Raw genomic sequence first — 15873 nt, forward strand, 5'->3', positions numbered from 1 at the left:
CCTTCGAAGGGTGGATATTTCAGGGTTGCTGACAGGAACAGGCAGGAAGGCACCAGTTCAGGGCTCCTTACACACCCAGGCATACTGCTCACTCCTGCACGGTTACAAGTGTCACTTCAGAGACCCGGCAAGGGTCCCCAGGGGAGCTCCTCCATCTTAGCCTATCACCCAGCTGTCCCTTGGTGGAGTACCTTCAGAGTTCCCGATGAGAGCTGGTCACCAACAGAGAAGAAAAGAGATTTTCTTCTTGGGCCACACCAGGATGACCTTCACAAGCGGGGTGTCCCCTTAAGAATGGGCGATGTCAATTCTACTCTGTTGAAAATGAACCTTAAAAATTCCAGGTTGATGGGCCAGAGAGATGGCTCTGTGTTAAGAGCATGCGCTATTCTTGCAGAGGGACCTGTTAGCATTCAGACCCACCCCTTGGGGACCCACCCCTCTCCCTCCTTTCTCTTCTCTTCTCCTCCTCCTCTCTCCCTCTGTCTGTCTGTCTGTCTGTCTCTCTCTCTCTCTCTCTCTCTCTCTCTCTCTCTCTCTCTCTCTCTCTCGCTATGAGGTAGTGAGCACCTCTTCTCTCCCTTTCTTCTCTCTTTTCTTCTTCTTCTCCCAGTCCCTGCCCTCCTTCTCCTCTCTTCCTCCCTTAATAAAGCTTTCCACATGGGTGCTGTGTCTGCATGGTGTGAGTGACTTTCCGCGGTGCCCCTTGGCCACAGCCAGCAGTGTCTGCATGGTGTGTCTCCCTCAGCTGCCCTGAGTCACCTTGGCTCCACCCATCAAGGCCTCTCTACGGTCTTTGTTTTTCAAGACAGGGTTTCTCTGTGTAGCTTTGGAGCCTGTCTTGGATCTTACTCTGTAGCCCAGGCTGGCCTTGAACTCATGGAGATCCACCTGCCTCTGCCTCCTGGGACTAAAGGTGTGCACCACCACCGCTCGGCTTTTTACAAAAGGACCCACGTTCAGTTCCCAGCACCTACATCAGATGGCTCACAACACCTGTTAACGCCAGTTCCAGAGGATCCAACACCCTCTTACAGACTCTGAGGGCACCTGCATTCACATGGCAGACACACACATATACACACAATTAAAAATAAGTAATACTACCAGTAAAGGGTAAGTCTAAATGATAAGGAAGGACGGAATGTAGCTGAAAGGACGCATGAGTCAGTAAAGAGGACAGAAAGTAAATTATTTTTCTAGTTCCAACTCTGCTGTGGTTTTCTTTCTTTCTTTTTTTAATGGTAGATAAGTACATAAAAATGTAATTGTTAGTCAAAGTATAAAACCCTAAGTGAAGGTCCACAGCTTCAGATAACCATTCTTAAATTTCTAAAAGCTATAGTATTTATTTCATGTGTATGGGTGTTCTGCCTGCATGTCCGTATGGGCTCCGTGTGCACTCACGGCCTGTGGAAGGCAGAGAAGGCAAAGAGGAAGGGGGAGGGCAGGCAGGCAGGCAGGCAGCAGCACGACAATGTCACTCAGAAGTTCTCTGTGCTCCACGGTGACCTTCCTATCTGATGGCCTTCAAGGACTCCAGGAAGGGTTTTCTTAAAAAAAAAAAAAAAAAAAAAAAAAAAAAAAAAAAAAAAAAAAAAGCAACAGTTTCCTTTATAGATAATGTAAAATCATTCCTGGGAGCTGGCAAGATGGCTCAGAGGGTAGAAACACTTGCAGTGCTAGCCTGAGGATCAGAGTTCAATCTCCCGGTTCCACAGTGGAAGGAGAAAACTCCCGAGGACTGTCGTCTGACCTCCACACACACCCTGTGGCATGTCTCTCCCCGAGCCCCCGCCCCCGCCTCCCATAATAAAAATGATCCCCAGACAGGGAGGTGGACATGTGTGCAGAGGAAATAAGCTCTCCGAGCCGCTGGCCGGTTGCCCAGTTGGCCAGTGGATAGCGTGCTCCACCACCCTCCTCTCTCACATACCTTCACTTTCTAGAAATACATATGCAGGGAATTTGGACACGCACGATTGTACGTGCTCACCTGGGGACCGCTGCGTCCCCTGGTTCTGGTGGACACCGAGTCACCGGCCCTTGTGCAACACAGGGAGGCAAATGAAGCTCCTTGTACTATAACTAGTCAGCTAAGGGTTTGCCAAGTGAGTGTGCGGTACGAGCACTTCGTCATTCTATCCCCCTTAGTGACCCCGGGCCCGGGCAGGGGTTCATGGGTTCGTGTGCGGACTATCAACCCAAGTGAGCCCACAGTGGATTGGGCCCCAAACTCTGATCTCTGCAGTTCTCAAACCAGCCACACCTGCTCCTGGCATTCAACGCTGAGTTCAACCTCGTCTTCACACACAGGTGCTCAAGGGTCACTTACACGGGGAAAGAGGGGAGACACTGTCTCCTCACTGCGTGGGTGTGTGTGGAAACTGAGGCTTAGACCCCATCAAGGAACAACGGAGCTTCACATAAATTCATTTTGCAAAGCCTCAGGATCAATAAAATTATACTGGTTAGTGGCCTGAATTCCTCTGAGAACGGTTCCTACAGCAGAGAGTCCTGCAGAGAACACGCAGTTCTGAGCCAAGCCACAGATCTGAGAGTTCAGAGCAGGCTCACCCAGGTCGCACCCAGAGCTCCTGTGACCTTTTAGGGAAGTGGGTGTGGCAGAAAGGGAGAGTAGCAATGACCTTCCCCTAAGAAACTGGGGCAATAAAAGCCAGGAAGAGGTTGTCCTTACAAAGTTAAGTTTTGAAAACACAGAGGATGCAATGAGCTATCTGCGAGTGTTTCCAAGAGATGCCAACTCTGCAGCTTAAGAATCAGGGAACTCCCCAAAGCCACTCAGGGTGACTGACGTGGGTCACCTCAAGGAGGCAAGGATAATATTTTACTCCAACCTTCTGGGAAATGTGTGGGGAGTGAAGGGATGTCTGACAGTCAAGGGCACAGAATATGAGTTTCAGCTGTTAATCACGGGAAGGTTGCCCAGCCACCACACCTCTCCTGGCTTGTACCAGTCACTACCTACCGCCAGGGTGAAGGGATCCTAATGTTCTAGTGTGCCCACGCCCACGTGGGTGCCAACTGGAATGAGAGCCAGATCTGACACAGATGCATTCCTGATGTGCTCAAAGTGCTGTGAGTAGTAGGGTTTTGAGTGCACGAAGCTGGTGAACCACCATAGCTTGGGTGATCCACTAAGGAATGTCCCCAAGGTGCCGATGAGTCTCTGGGCAACTGGCCTCAACCTTGCTTGGGCTCTTTCTCAAACTCACTCCCTATATTGTCATTCTTTTTGCCCATCCAACATTGTACGTATAGCTGTAGGGGTGCATATGTGTTTGCATGTGTGCATTTGGAGGTCAGAGGTCAACACTGTGTCTTTATCACACTCCACCTTATTTTTGAGGTACAGTCTCTCACAGACCCTGGGACTAATGACTCTGCTAAACTGGCTGGGCACTGAGCTCTAGGGATGGCTCTGGGGGGCTGCCCATCTCTATCCATCATGCTGTGATTACAGAGGGTACTGCCATGTGGGTGCTGCAGATCCAAATTTGATTGACAGAGCCTTAATCCCAACCTTGTTTTATATCTACCAAATGCTGGGACCCTGGATGGGGAAAGGGGCTCTGATGTGAGGGTTCCTCAGTATGGGATTCCTCAGCACCCTGAAGCAATATCATGTAGCAGTGGGACCTTAGGCCTGACCGACAGATGTTGTCAGCCAGACTTAGCTTCTGCTGCCTAGCGGCAGGTGCTCAGTAGGACCTCCTGGTTCCCTGAGAAGAGTGGATGTCCTAGCTGTCTGGACAGAACACATAGACAGGGCAGCTTGTGTAGCACATTGTAACCTCACTGCCGCAAAGCCTAGCATGGTCAGTGATCTGTTGAAACCTCCAGCTCACCCCTGCATGATCCAGAAAGCCTCATTCCTCTCTCTCTTTTCTCTCTCCTCTCTCTCTCTCTCTCTCTCTCCCCAAACCCCGCCCACTCAGAGAATCTCTGAACAAAGGGAAGGCACCAAAAAGCCCAGTTCCACACTCTTGGCAGCTACAGCAGCTCCTCCCCTAAAGTTGCAGCTGCCCAAGTTCCTGACTAAAGTGTTCAGCTTTTGACCATACTTGGGCACAAACCCAGCTTGTGATGGACATGTCATCACCCCTCGCCTACAAGCTATATAATCTCCCAGCTTTAGTTCAGGCGTGTGACTTCTCTAGCCTCCATCTCTGGGACTGGAGAACCTGTCAGGGAGTTGCTTTGCTCAAATAAACCTGTTCTTCTACTTTTTCAATACCTCTTGCTCTGAAAAAACTATTATTGGGGTATAGAAAACCTATCAGTCAGGTCTGGTGAGGGTCCTTGTCCTGGATGGCAGATGGCCACCTTCTTTTGTGTTTTCAGATGGTGAAGTGGAAGCTCTCTCTTCCTCTTTGTCCCATCAGATTAAATCTTCCCTTTGGATACCGTCACACTGCAGGTGATGTTTCAACTGTGAATTCTAAGAGAGACAGTGCACCCCACAACTTAGCAGAGGACTGACATGTGTCCCAAGGCTCAGCACTGGCTGCAAGGTCTCTGCTGTCCCTGCTTCAGATGCCACTTTAGGGACTTCTCTGGAACTCTTCTTCAATACCCTTGTATACATTTTTGGATATACTATAACTAGTTACAGTGAGTTTTAGGGTCGGTGGCTAAGACCTGGCACAGAGCTGGATAGCACCCTTCTCCTGTGGACTCTAAAGCGGAAGTGCTGAGTATTCTCTGTCTGGAAAGAGGCCTGTTTTACTTCCGGCACAGGTCTGCCTTTACCCTAGGCCTTTAGGGGGCAGGAAAGGCTGCTGTTTCTGGTCTGTCATGAGACCCCAGCTTGCTGTGTTACCAAGCAATTTCTCATCCATAGAGGATCCCTATGCTCTTGCTCATACATGTCACTCCATATACATGTGCTCATGAAGACCCTGAGTAGATGGCCCTGAGCCTAGGGAGGTAGAGGGGATCAGAAAACATGCTGGCTCAGGCATTCCACACAGGCTACTCAGAGTCAGGAGACCAGTCTTTCCATGGTGCTATGTGATGGGAGGAGCATGGCTGCCAGCAATCAGAGATGGTGGTCCTGTGTGGCCTTCCTTACTCAGCATGTGCAGCCCCAGTTCAATTTCTGGTATAAGTTCAAACCTTGGACAAGAGGGATTCTTGTTTTTTTTTTTTTTTGGTTTTTCGAGACAGGGTTTCTCTGTGTAGCTTTGCGCCTTTCCTGGAACTCACTTGGTAGCCCAGGCTGGCCTCGAACTCACAGAGATCCGCCTGGCTCTGCCTCCCGAGTGCTGGGATTAAAGGCGTGCGCCACCACCTCCCGGCTGGACAAGGGGGATTCTAAGAATGAAGGTGAAGGTTGTGTTCCACTTATTTCTCCTCTATGACGCTAACCCCCAACCCTGGACTGCTCCCAGCCAACCACTGGGTCCCAGGATCAGCCTCCGGGGGGTGGGGGGTTGACTGTGGTAAGTAGCTCCCCCTCCCAGTGCCCCAAAGGTTCTCTGAGCCTGTTTCCTTGCCAACCCTTCCCAGGAATCATTAATCCATCACAGGCTTTGTCTCCCCTTTTATTCCCAGGACTTCCTCTGCACATGGACAAGGTCTCAAGATGCTGGCTTAGAACTCAGTGTGTGAATCGGGCTGGCCTTGAACTTGCACTTACCCTTCTGTCTCTACCTATTAAGTGCTGAGGTGTACCACGCCTATCTGGCTCACTCAACAATCTCTGTGTGTGGAATCCTGCAGGGCATCCCCAGGCTACTACTTTCTCCCTGCTGTCCTAATCTGGCTGTGCAAAGCCTACAGGGGCCCAGGGCTCCGTTCCTAGGACCCCAGATCCCAGCTCAGTCCTGCTGGACAGGGTGCCAGTTCTACTGCCTCCAGCCTTTCCCTGAAGCTGGGGCCCTCTATATGAGAAGGTCACACTTCCGGATTAACACCCAGCCCCTGAAGACTGGCAAAAGTTTCCAGCCTCTCCCTCAGGCTCTTTGGAGATGACAGGAGCCCAGGGAAGCTGCCCTGGGGCTACAACTTGGCATTATCTATCAAACTGAAATTGCATTTGCTCTTTGACCTGATGATTATACACCTGATCATGTTCCACAGATAAAGTTACATGTCTAATTAATAAACTTGTGACTTTATTTATTTATTTGGCTACAGCCTCACTACACTGCTCAGGCCCATCTTGAGCTGCTGTGCCCAGTGATTCTCCCACCTCCCCTCCCTGAGTAGCAGTGACAAAAGCCCCGCCCCACTCCGGTGTGTCATAGCCATTCTTAAATAAATAGCAAAGGGCTGAGAAGTGGTCCATCTACAGATCTGCAGGGACCGAAACCTAACAAAACAATATATGAAATAAATAAAGCTAGAAGAATATGAAGGAAAAAAGCCTTATGCTTAGGTCCAATAACATGACTAACACAAAAAGACTGTGCAGAGGCCACCACTCCTTATCATAGAAAATACTTCTTCAAGGACAACTGCCTAGCAGCTGACTGTTCAAAGTCACACTGACACACCACCCTTTTTTTTTTTTTTTTTTGGTTTTTCGAGACAGGGTTTCTCTGTAGTTTTGCGCCTTTCCTGGAACTCACTTTGTAGACCAGGCTGGCCTCGAACTCACAGAGATCCACCTGCCTCTGCCTCCCTAGTGCTGGGATTAAAGGCGTGCGCCACCACCGCCCGGCGACACACCACCCTTGCTACGATACTTGTGGGCAAGGGTTACTGCTTCAAAGTAATTGATACTTAGTGGGATGGCTTGGGGGATAAAGGCACTGGCTGCCAAGCCTGATGATGTGAGTTCGATCCCTAGGACCCACATGGTGGAAGGAGAGACCCAACTCCTGCACGTTGTCCTCTGACCTCCTTGCTCACAGTGACATCCTCCCTTGCACAAGCATACACATAAATAAATATAAACAAAAAAAAAACAAACAAACCAAACCAAAACAAAACTAACTGAGGCCATCTTCTTCATTTTGCCTCTCAAACATCCCCTTGTCCCAACCTCTGAGAATCCAGTTTCCTAGAGAATGCATTTCCCAGTGTGGGGCAGAGCTCTGCCGCTTAGAGACGAATGCACTCATCTTTAGTAAATCTCTTTTCTATTGTGTAAGGCTAAAAAAGCAAATGGCAGAACAAAATGCATAATATGCTATCATTCATACCGAACAGTTATAATAACAGTAAGCTCCCGAGTGCCCGGGCTGTCTTTGGAGGGCCCTGCAAAGACTTGCCTCCAGGCAGAGAAACAGGGCGGTTGGGTTCCAGAAGGGAAGAAGCTGTTATTGTCTATGTCATGTTGGGTCTTGCCTGGATGAATGCATTTGTAGGTGCATATACACATGTGTACGCGTGCATGCATGTGCGTGCATGTGTGAGTAGGTAAGAGGTCAGCCTTGGCTGTTGCCTCACCTGCCTTCCACCTTGGCTTTTTGAGACGGGGGTCTCTCACTGGTCGGGAGCTTCCTGATTAGGCCAGGCTGACTGGCCGACAAGCCCTGAGAAGTTCTGCCTCCACTTCCCCAGCACAGACGTTACATCACATACGGACATTTTACATGGCGTTTGGGGGCTGAACTAGCTCACATGCGTGTGAAGCAGGAACTCTACTGACTGAGCCTTTGCTCCAGTCTGCAGGTCTCACTTTTTACCAGATACTTTTTATCCTTCTTGAATATTTTAATATCACCATGCAATACCTATTTAACTACACACATGTTCAGACAACCCCCAAAACATTAGTGTGGGGCTGAACTTCTTCTCTGAAGAGATGTAACCATCACTTGCAAGCAGGCGTGGTGAAACCCACCTACTTCAGCCTTTCAGAATCCTCTGCGCGCTGACAGCTACAGTTCTGTGGCTGCAGCACAGGAAGACTGGGGAAAATCAAGGCGGGCTTTGGTTAGAGCCCTGCTGGGGCAAAGCTAAGGACTATTTCCCATGTGGAGCTGGAGAATGAAAGACCTGCTGGCCAGCTCTGTGGAGAGAGGGACTGTTTGAAACTTCCTCTTCTGTCCACACTACCAGCCCCACAGCCTGCCAAGTTCTTCCTGCCCAGTCTCAAGGGCATACTGCCCTTGGCTTCCTTTCCTCCACTCTGCAGCAAAGCCCACGCCCAGGGCTGCGCCCAGCTCTGTGGTGAGCACCTGCTCAGCCTTCCTGTGGCCCTGGGTTTGACCCCGCAGCATCCGGATACCACCATCAACCTCCATTCCAGAGGGGTCTGGACCAGCCCACCCACCCCTTCTCCCCCCAGAGTCCCCTCTGGGGGCTCCTCCCTCACTGTGGAAGGCAAGGCTTTGCTCCAATAAAAGACGACTTGACCCACCATAGGTGGGGGTGGGCAGAATCGCATCTATTCTGAAATCCCAGCAAGGCTCCGGTGGGGGACACAGAGAGCAGGCCTGTTGCTCCGAGAGGTTCTGTGGGTCCAAGGAGCATAGGAGCATGTGCTGTGGCCTTCCTGCCATCAGCGGACAGCTCAACACCACCGACCACAGCTGCCACTGTCACTTTCTTATTTGGGGTGTGCTGCTAACACGTACCCAGACTGATTAGATAGACAGTATCCAGGGTCTGATTAAATGACATTCCTCAGCTCTTTAAACGCCTGTCAACTCTCCAGTTGGCTCTGAAAGTCTCCATCTACAGTTCTGTGCCCTTTCCACTAACTAAGGGCACTGGGGGCGCTCTCTTTCCATATGTGGGTGACCTTTCCTCTAATGCACTGATAAAGGCCTCCAGCCCCTCTGGGGGGTGGGTCACCGGGAGAAAGCTTTGTAGAACACTTGCTTAGTGGTGTGCTGGGCTTCTTTAAGGGAGACCCGGCTGCTCTTTTCACTTGAGGGCTCTGACTGCAAACTGACTGGACAGCTGAACTCTAACTCTTCTCCCCTCCCCCTGCACATGTGTGCTGATGGGTATGTGTGTTCATGCATGGGGGAGGTGCCTGTGGAGGTCAGAGGCCAGCCTTGGGTTGGTGGTCCTCAGGGGCTGTCCACCTTGTCTCTCCAGACAGCATCTCTCACTGGTCTGGAGCTGGTTGTTTGGGGTAGACTGGTCTGGCCAGCAAGCCCTAGGATTCTCCTGCTTCTGCCTTCCCACAGGTGTATACCATCGGGTGCTTTTTAAAAGCTGGGGCTGGGGACTGAACTCGGTTCCCATGCTTGCACAGTAAGTACTTTACCAATCAAGCCATCTCCCTAGTTGCTGGGCTGTTTTTATGATTTGAGTTACGTTTGCTCATCTGAACTTGAACTCTGACACTAACACAGATCAAGTTCAAACTTAGATGGCTCCTGTTTATTTCACTTCTAGAAACCACAGGAGGAACTTCCTAGCACTGTGGATTTGTCCCAGGACTGCTCTGATGGCTGCTTTGACTTTGCTGTCCCTACAGCTCCCACGGACCAGCTGCCCAGCAACCTGTGGGCTGGGAAGCCTGTGTGAGCCCTTGGTGATTTGGGCTGGTCCTCATCCAATGGTGCCTGTGAGTTCCACAGCTCCCCTCCTAGGAATTCTCCTAGGCTCCCCTTCTTTAAGGACCTTCTCCATGGTGACCCTGCAAGAGCCTGAGTGTATGCCTGGCTCCGATTCACACTTAGGTGCTGGGGTCTCAAAAAGGCCTTCTTGAAGGACAGTGTGACAGAGGGAGGTATGGGACTGCAAAGCAGGACAGCTGGACGTCTTCCTTACGCACCCCGACTGTAGGGGTATTATGGGTACTAGGGTCTCACGACATCACTCAATATTTGCCCTCAGAACTTCCATTTGGGCTGTCTGAGGTTAGGTACTTCACTGTCTGTGGAGAGTGCTGGGATGTGGTGTCTCTAGCTGGATGGGAGTGCAGCACCTCTGGCCGAGATCCAGCAGGGGGCGCTGAGTGGGCTTGGGGGTGTTACACGGGTGTCCACCAGCAGCAGGACCTAATGCTTTCACTGCCAGGTTGTGAGATGGGTGCTCAGTGCCCAGTCCTAGGCTGAGAGGAAGGGGACAACTGCCGCTTCACACGTCACTCTGAGAGAGAGAGAGAGAGAGAGAGAGAGAGAGGGGGGGGGGGGGGCGGGGGGGGGGGGAGGCTCACGCTTCCAGCAGGTGTGACAATAAATAGGACACATGGACACAGCTCAGACATCCCGTGACACACAACTGGATATGTAAAAGGGTCTCTGAATGGTGGAGTGTCACTCAGCCTGTCAAGGGCATCTGGAAGGTTCTACAGCATGGGGGAACCGGCCAAAGCCTGGGAAGGAACCCATCATATCCCAAGGAGATCTGACACAGGGAAAGGGTTGTGCCACAGCTCACAAGAACCCAAAAGGATGGAAAGAAAAACGCTGCTCAACCTCACTCTGCGAGCTCCCCAGAGTTATTAGAGTCATAGAGACAGGAGACTGGAGGGGTCACTGTGTGATGGAAGCAGTTTGGAAGATGGATTCTGAGAGCAGAGGGGAAATGGGGCGTGTCTCCACGCTGCCAATGTGCTTAGCATTGTCAAGCCATATACTTTCAGGTGATGAAAATGGTTGTTTAGTTTTGTCTGTTGGTCACAAAAAAGAGGTGAGAGGAGAAGGGAGGAGAGGAAGAGGGAGAGGATGCAGGAAAAGGAGGAGGAGGATGAAGGGGAAGAGGAGGAGGAAAGAGGAGAGAGAAGGAGACGAGGATGAAAGTGAGGGATAGAGAGAGGAGGAAAGGGAAGGAGGAGGGAGGAGAGAAGAGAAAGGAGAAGAGAGAGAGGAAGAAGAGCTGGGGATAGGAGGAGGGAGAAAAGAGACAGGGAGAAGAGGAGGGATCTCCCCAAGGGCTCCTGACAATGGGGTTTTCCAGAAAGGCCCAAACCCAAGCCCCCAGCACCCCTTGGCTGGCCCTGGCCTGTGGCAGAGGACCACTGCTACCATTCAAGTCATCCACATTCCAAGCATAGTTCTCACGCTCATCAATGTCCCCTACTCTCCCAGCTCCATCTCAGAGGCAGGAGCTCAAGAAGCCCCACTTACCACATCTTCCATCACCTTAAAAACCCTCCCCCAAGAACAAGGAAGGGCACAATGCACCCACTGTGTGCAGACAGGTGTTCAGGGGCCACAGATCCATTTCACTGAAGCTTTCTAGTGCAGGACCGCCACCAACCCACACTCTCACATACGGTGCAGAAATGGCAGCACAATCAGACCCAGCAAGACAGACCCCACATCCTTCCTGTGTAGCCCCTTTCCAGACAATTTTCAAGCATTTTGAAACGTTCTTGAACTTTGATGATTTGGACAATGCAAGCAAATCTATTAAGGGGCATTGCATGTGCTGTCACGGAGAGAGGCTGGTCCTCGAGTGACAAGTTGTCTTCCCACAGGACCTCAGAGGATGAGCCCAGCACTCCCTCTCCAGTAGGATGGATGGCCCTTCAGGTATCTGAAGGTTCTCCTTCCCTAGGCTCACTCCAGCATTCCCAAGCCTTTCAGTATTTCATATGCCAGGACTAGGAGCTCTCATGATATCCTGCAAATTACATCCCTGCCCTCAAAAAAATATTTACAACCTACAGATGAATTAAGATTGAAAAACGGAACAAGTCAGGCATGGGGTGCCCACCTGCGACCCCAGCACTTAGGAGACAGATGTGAGGTGAAGGCTAACCTAGGGTACACAAGGAGACTCTGTCTAGAAAACAAAACAATGCTCCCCAAGCAGAAAAGAGAAAAGGCTGCAGACATCCCGACCTAGGGTACACTGTACTTCACTGTTCAATGCTTGGGTTTAGAACAGAAAGAGGACAGCCGAGGCTTGATGCATAGGGAAGAGCCAAGCCACAGTAGCTCTGAGGACACTCCAGGTGTGGCCCCTCCCTCCTGGTCTTCCTACTCTTGGGTGGGTGCCTACAGAGACCCCAGAAGCTGCATCACGGCCTCTTCAAGTTGATCTGGGTCCTGGTAACTGGATGGGGTGGGTCCTGCCCCACTCTCATTTCCCTTCATTTTTCTATATTAGGGATGAGGTGATCTATTTTTAGTGTGTGGCTGGTTAAGTCAGGGGTTGCTATAGTGACGGCGAGTGACTACAAACCCAGAGCTGCTCAGATTCCCAGTTGCAGAGAAATCCCAACACAGAGTCCTGACAGGAATGCAATCTTGGAGAATGGAGTGGCCCTGCCCATGGGGGGTCCCTGCCTACTGTCTACATGCCATGGGAAGGCTGAGCCTGAGTCTTACTAGCAGGAAGTGAATCTGGACTGGGGACTGAGAGAAGAACCAGAGAGCTGATTGGAGATGGAATGCCAAAGCTCAGTCACAGGTGAGGAGACATTCCTGCGTTTGTGCAGACCTTAGACAGGAGGCAGTGGGGCTGGTGTGCGCGGCCAGGAAGCTTGGTGTAGCAGGCAGGGGACCTATGCAGAGCCAGCCAGTGAGGCAAATGGCATGTGCTGAGATACTGCATTATTATACTGTTGGTTTGTTGAATCGGGTTCTCCTATAGTCCAGGCTAGCCCAAACTCACTATGTAGCCAAGGATGACCTTGAACTCCTGATCTTTTTGCTTCCACATCTCAAGCGCTGGGATTACAGGCAAGAGCAATCATAATTATACAGTGCTGGGAACGGACTCCAAGACTTTGTGCATGATTTTTATCTACCTGCTGACTAGTCCCCATTGCCTACCTTCTAAGGCTGCCTCCGAGTGCACCTACCACCAGGGATCCCAGACTAAGCCCAGCAGATTCACAAATGATCAGGATGAATGTGAGAATGAACCTGAAAACTGCTTGTATCCATCTACAAAAGGATGGGTGCATAATCTGTGTTCTACGCAGATTGTGGCCTGCCCGATGATAGTGAAGCCAAGCTCCAGGATACACAGTTGTATTCACAAGGTGTAAGGAAAAGAAGCCAGGAGAACGAGCGGCTGGCTGGAGAGGCAGCGTGTTTTAAAATGTAGGTTTTATGATGATTCAGGTGTAGTCAGGCTAGTGATGAGGAGACAGCTTCCGCTGGAAAGACAGTGTTACAGTCCCCAAGAGGAGGGGGTGTGTCATAGCCACGGAGTGGAGGGGCACAAAAGGGGGTATCAGGCCTGGTCTGGAAGCAGAGGAGAAAAAAGAGAGTAAGGAGAAGAAAGGTAAGGCAGGTTGAGCAGACAAAGACTGGCTCAGGGGGCCTCAGGGGTCTCAGGGTGGTGTCTGTCTGTCTGTCCCTGGTCTCCAGTGATTGGGCCCTATGGAGCAGGTGTACAGAGCCAGGGCTCCAATTGGTTACTGGGTTTATAAAAGGGTGGTGGTGGGCTCCTGGGCAACCTTTGGTAAGAACTGGATAACTCTTGGAGGGGAGTAGGATCCCTCAGAGAGGCCCACATGTAAGACCATCAAAAAGGGTGGGACCGGCTCGATCTCCAACATCACAAAAAGGAAACATAAGACCCAGCATTAGCCTCGACATAAGATGCCCCACCCACTGTTCTCCTGTTGTTCCCATCTTTAGTTTCCAAGGCTTTTCATCCCCACGGCACAGGGAGGCTCCTTCCCGAGAAAGCAGATGGGAGGGAGCTGATCCTGCCTCCAGGTAGAGGGAGACTCTAGAGCAGCAGTTCTCAACCTGTGGGGCGCGACCCTTCCACAGGGGTCAATAGACCCTTTCACAGGGATCGACAGAGAACATCAGAAAACACGGATATTTACATTAGGATTCATTACAGTTGTGAAGTAGCAACAAAAAAAATTTTATGGTTGGGCTCACCACAACATGAAGAACTATATTAAAGGGTCTGCAGTGTTAGGAAGGTTGAGAAAAACTTCTCTAGAGGAAGGGGTCTGAGGTCCCCAAATCCAGGTTCTTTGGGGCCTCACACACAGCTCAGTTGTGGTTTGCTTCCCTGGGTGTTTCTCAGCCAGGATGAAGCTCAGCTTTCTCTAAATGTCACCATCTGTTCCAGACTGAAAATCAAGGTCAGGGCTGTCTCTTGCTGGTGGAATTCTCAGGTCCTCCTCCACCGCTCTAGGCCACAGAGCATCCTTGTCTGAGTGTGTGAGGTGAGGGCGGAGGGTCATTTCCCTCCAGTCTTAGGGATGCTTTCTCCTCTGATCAAGTCTACATTCTACAAGGGCCCTCACTGCCTGTGAAACCAGACATTTTCTTACACTTTTACTCTGTTTTGGCAGGTGCCTAAATGTCTGTCTGTCTGTCCATCTATCCATCTATCTGTGGTGGTTTGAATAAGAGTGGCCCCCATAGGCTCATATATTTGACTGCTTAGTCATCAGGGAGTGGCACTACTCAGGATTAGGAGGTGTGGCCTTGTTGGGGGAGGTGCAGCCTTGTGGAAGGAAGTGTGTCACTATGGGTGGGCTTTGAGGATTCAGAAGCCCAAGCCAGGTCCAGTGGCTCTCTCATCCCGCTGCCTATGGATTCCGAGGTCTCAAAAGCCCACACCATTCCCAGTTAGTATGTTCCTCCATCCCCCCTCCCCCACATGGTGCTTGTGGACAAGATGTAAGTTCTAAGCTGCTTTTCCAGAACCATGCCTGCCTGCCACCATGCTCCCTGCCATGATGGTCATGGACTCATGCTGTGGGATGATCTGTATGTCAAATTGCTCTGATTGGTCAATAAATAAAACACTGATTGGCTAGTGACCAGGCAGGAAGTATAGGCGGGACTAATAGAGAGGAGAATTGAGAGAACAGGAAGGTGGAGAGAGACACTGCCAGCCGCCGCCATGACAAGCAGCATGTGAAGATGCCGGTAAGCCACGAGCCACGTGGCAAGGTATAGATTTATAGAAATGGATTAATTCAAGATATAAGAACAGTTAGCAAGAAGCCTGGCACAGCCATATGATGTGGGATGGTCTATATGTCAAATGTGTTGCTGATTGGTCAATGAATAAATCACTGATTGGCAGTGGCTAGGCAGGAAGTATAGGCAGGACTAAGAGAGGAAAAGAGAGAGGACAAGAAGCTGGGTGAGAGAGACACTGCCAGCCGCCATCAGGACAAGGAAGATGTAAAGTACCGGTAAGCCACAAGCCACGTGGCAAGGTATAGATTAATAGAAATGGATTAATTTAAGCTGTAAGAACAGTTAGCAAGAAGCCTGCCACGGCCATACAGTTTGTAACCAATATAAGTCTCTGTGTTTACTTGATCGGGTTTGAGCGGCTTGGGACTGGCGGGTGAGAGAGATTTGTCCTGACTGTGGGCCAGGCAGGAACACTCTAGCTACAGCCATACAGTTTGTAAGCAATATAAGTCTCTGTGTTTACTTGGTTGGGTCTGAGTGGCTGTGGGATTGGCGGGTGGTAGAGATTTGTCTTGACTGTGGGCCAGGCAGGAAAACTCTATCTACAGACTCACCCTCTGAAACTGTAGGCAGGCCCCCAATTAAACATTTTATTTTATAAACTGCCTTGGCCATGGTGTCTCTTCACAGCAATAGAAAAGTAACTAAGACACATCCATCATCTATCTATTTCCATCCAGTCTGTCTGTCTGTCTGTCTGTCTGTCTGTCTACCCACCCACTATATTTATCTATCCATACATTTCACTACTGCACTGGTTAGTTGTTATTTTTGTCAACATGAGCCAGAGTCATTTGGGAAGATGAACTTCAGTTGAGAACAATGTCTCCATCATACTGGCCTGTGGGCAAGTCTCTAGGGCATTTTCTTGATTAGTGATCAAAGTGGGAGGGCCAGGCCCACTGTGGGTGGTGCCACCCCTGGGCAGGTGGTCCTGAGTTGTATAAGAAAGCAGGCTGAGCAAGCTAAGATGAGCAAGGTAAGCAGTAAGCAGCGTCCCTCCCTGGCCTCTGCTTCAGTCCCTGCCTCAAGTCTCCTGCTCTGAGTTCCCTCAGTAATGAACTGTGATCAGGACATGTAA

General features: G+C 50.5%; 1 protein-coding gene and 1 long non-coding RNA gene across 20 annotated transcripts in view; one reads left to right on the forward strand and one right to left on the reverse strand.

Moving 5' to 3' along the window:
• Prkag2 (protein kinase AMP-activated non-catalytic subunit gamma 2) overlaps window positions 1-15873 on the reverse strand; it is a 393524-nt gene that overhangs the window by 132217 nt on the left and 245434 nt on the right. The window lies entirely within an intron of this gene.
• The window catches only part of LOC128098401 (uncharacterized), a 58744-nt gene continuing 52991 nt past the window's right edge, over window positions 10121-15873 (forward strand). For 5 of the 12 annotated variants that reach the window (XR_008214234.1, XR_008214241.1, XR_008214238.1 and 2 more), the window contains exon 1: window positions 10129-12294. This is a non-coding gene — a long non-coding RNA (uncharacterized LOC128098401). Of the gene's footprint in view, window positions 12295-15873 lie in introns of all 12 variants that reach the window. The other 7 variants (XR_008214240.1, XR_008214242.1, XR_008214235.1 and 4 more) reach the window with 4 other exon arrangements.

Source organism: Peromyscus californicus, unplaced genomic scaffold, assembly GCF_007827085.1.
Source record: "Peromyscus californicus insignis strain IS unplaced genomic scaffold, ASM782708v3 Scaffold_6__1_contigs__length_162567912, whole genome shotgun sequence".
Taxonomy (NCBI): Eukaryota; Metazoa; Chordata; class Mammalia; order Rodentia; family Cricetidae; genus Peromyscus; species Peromyscus californicus.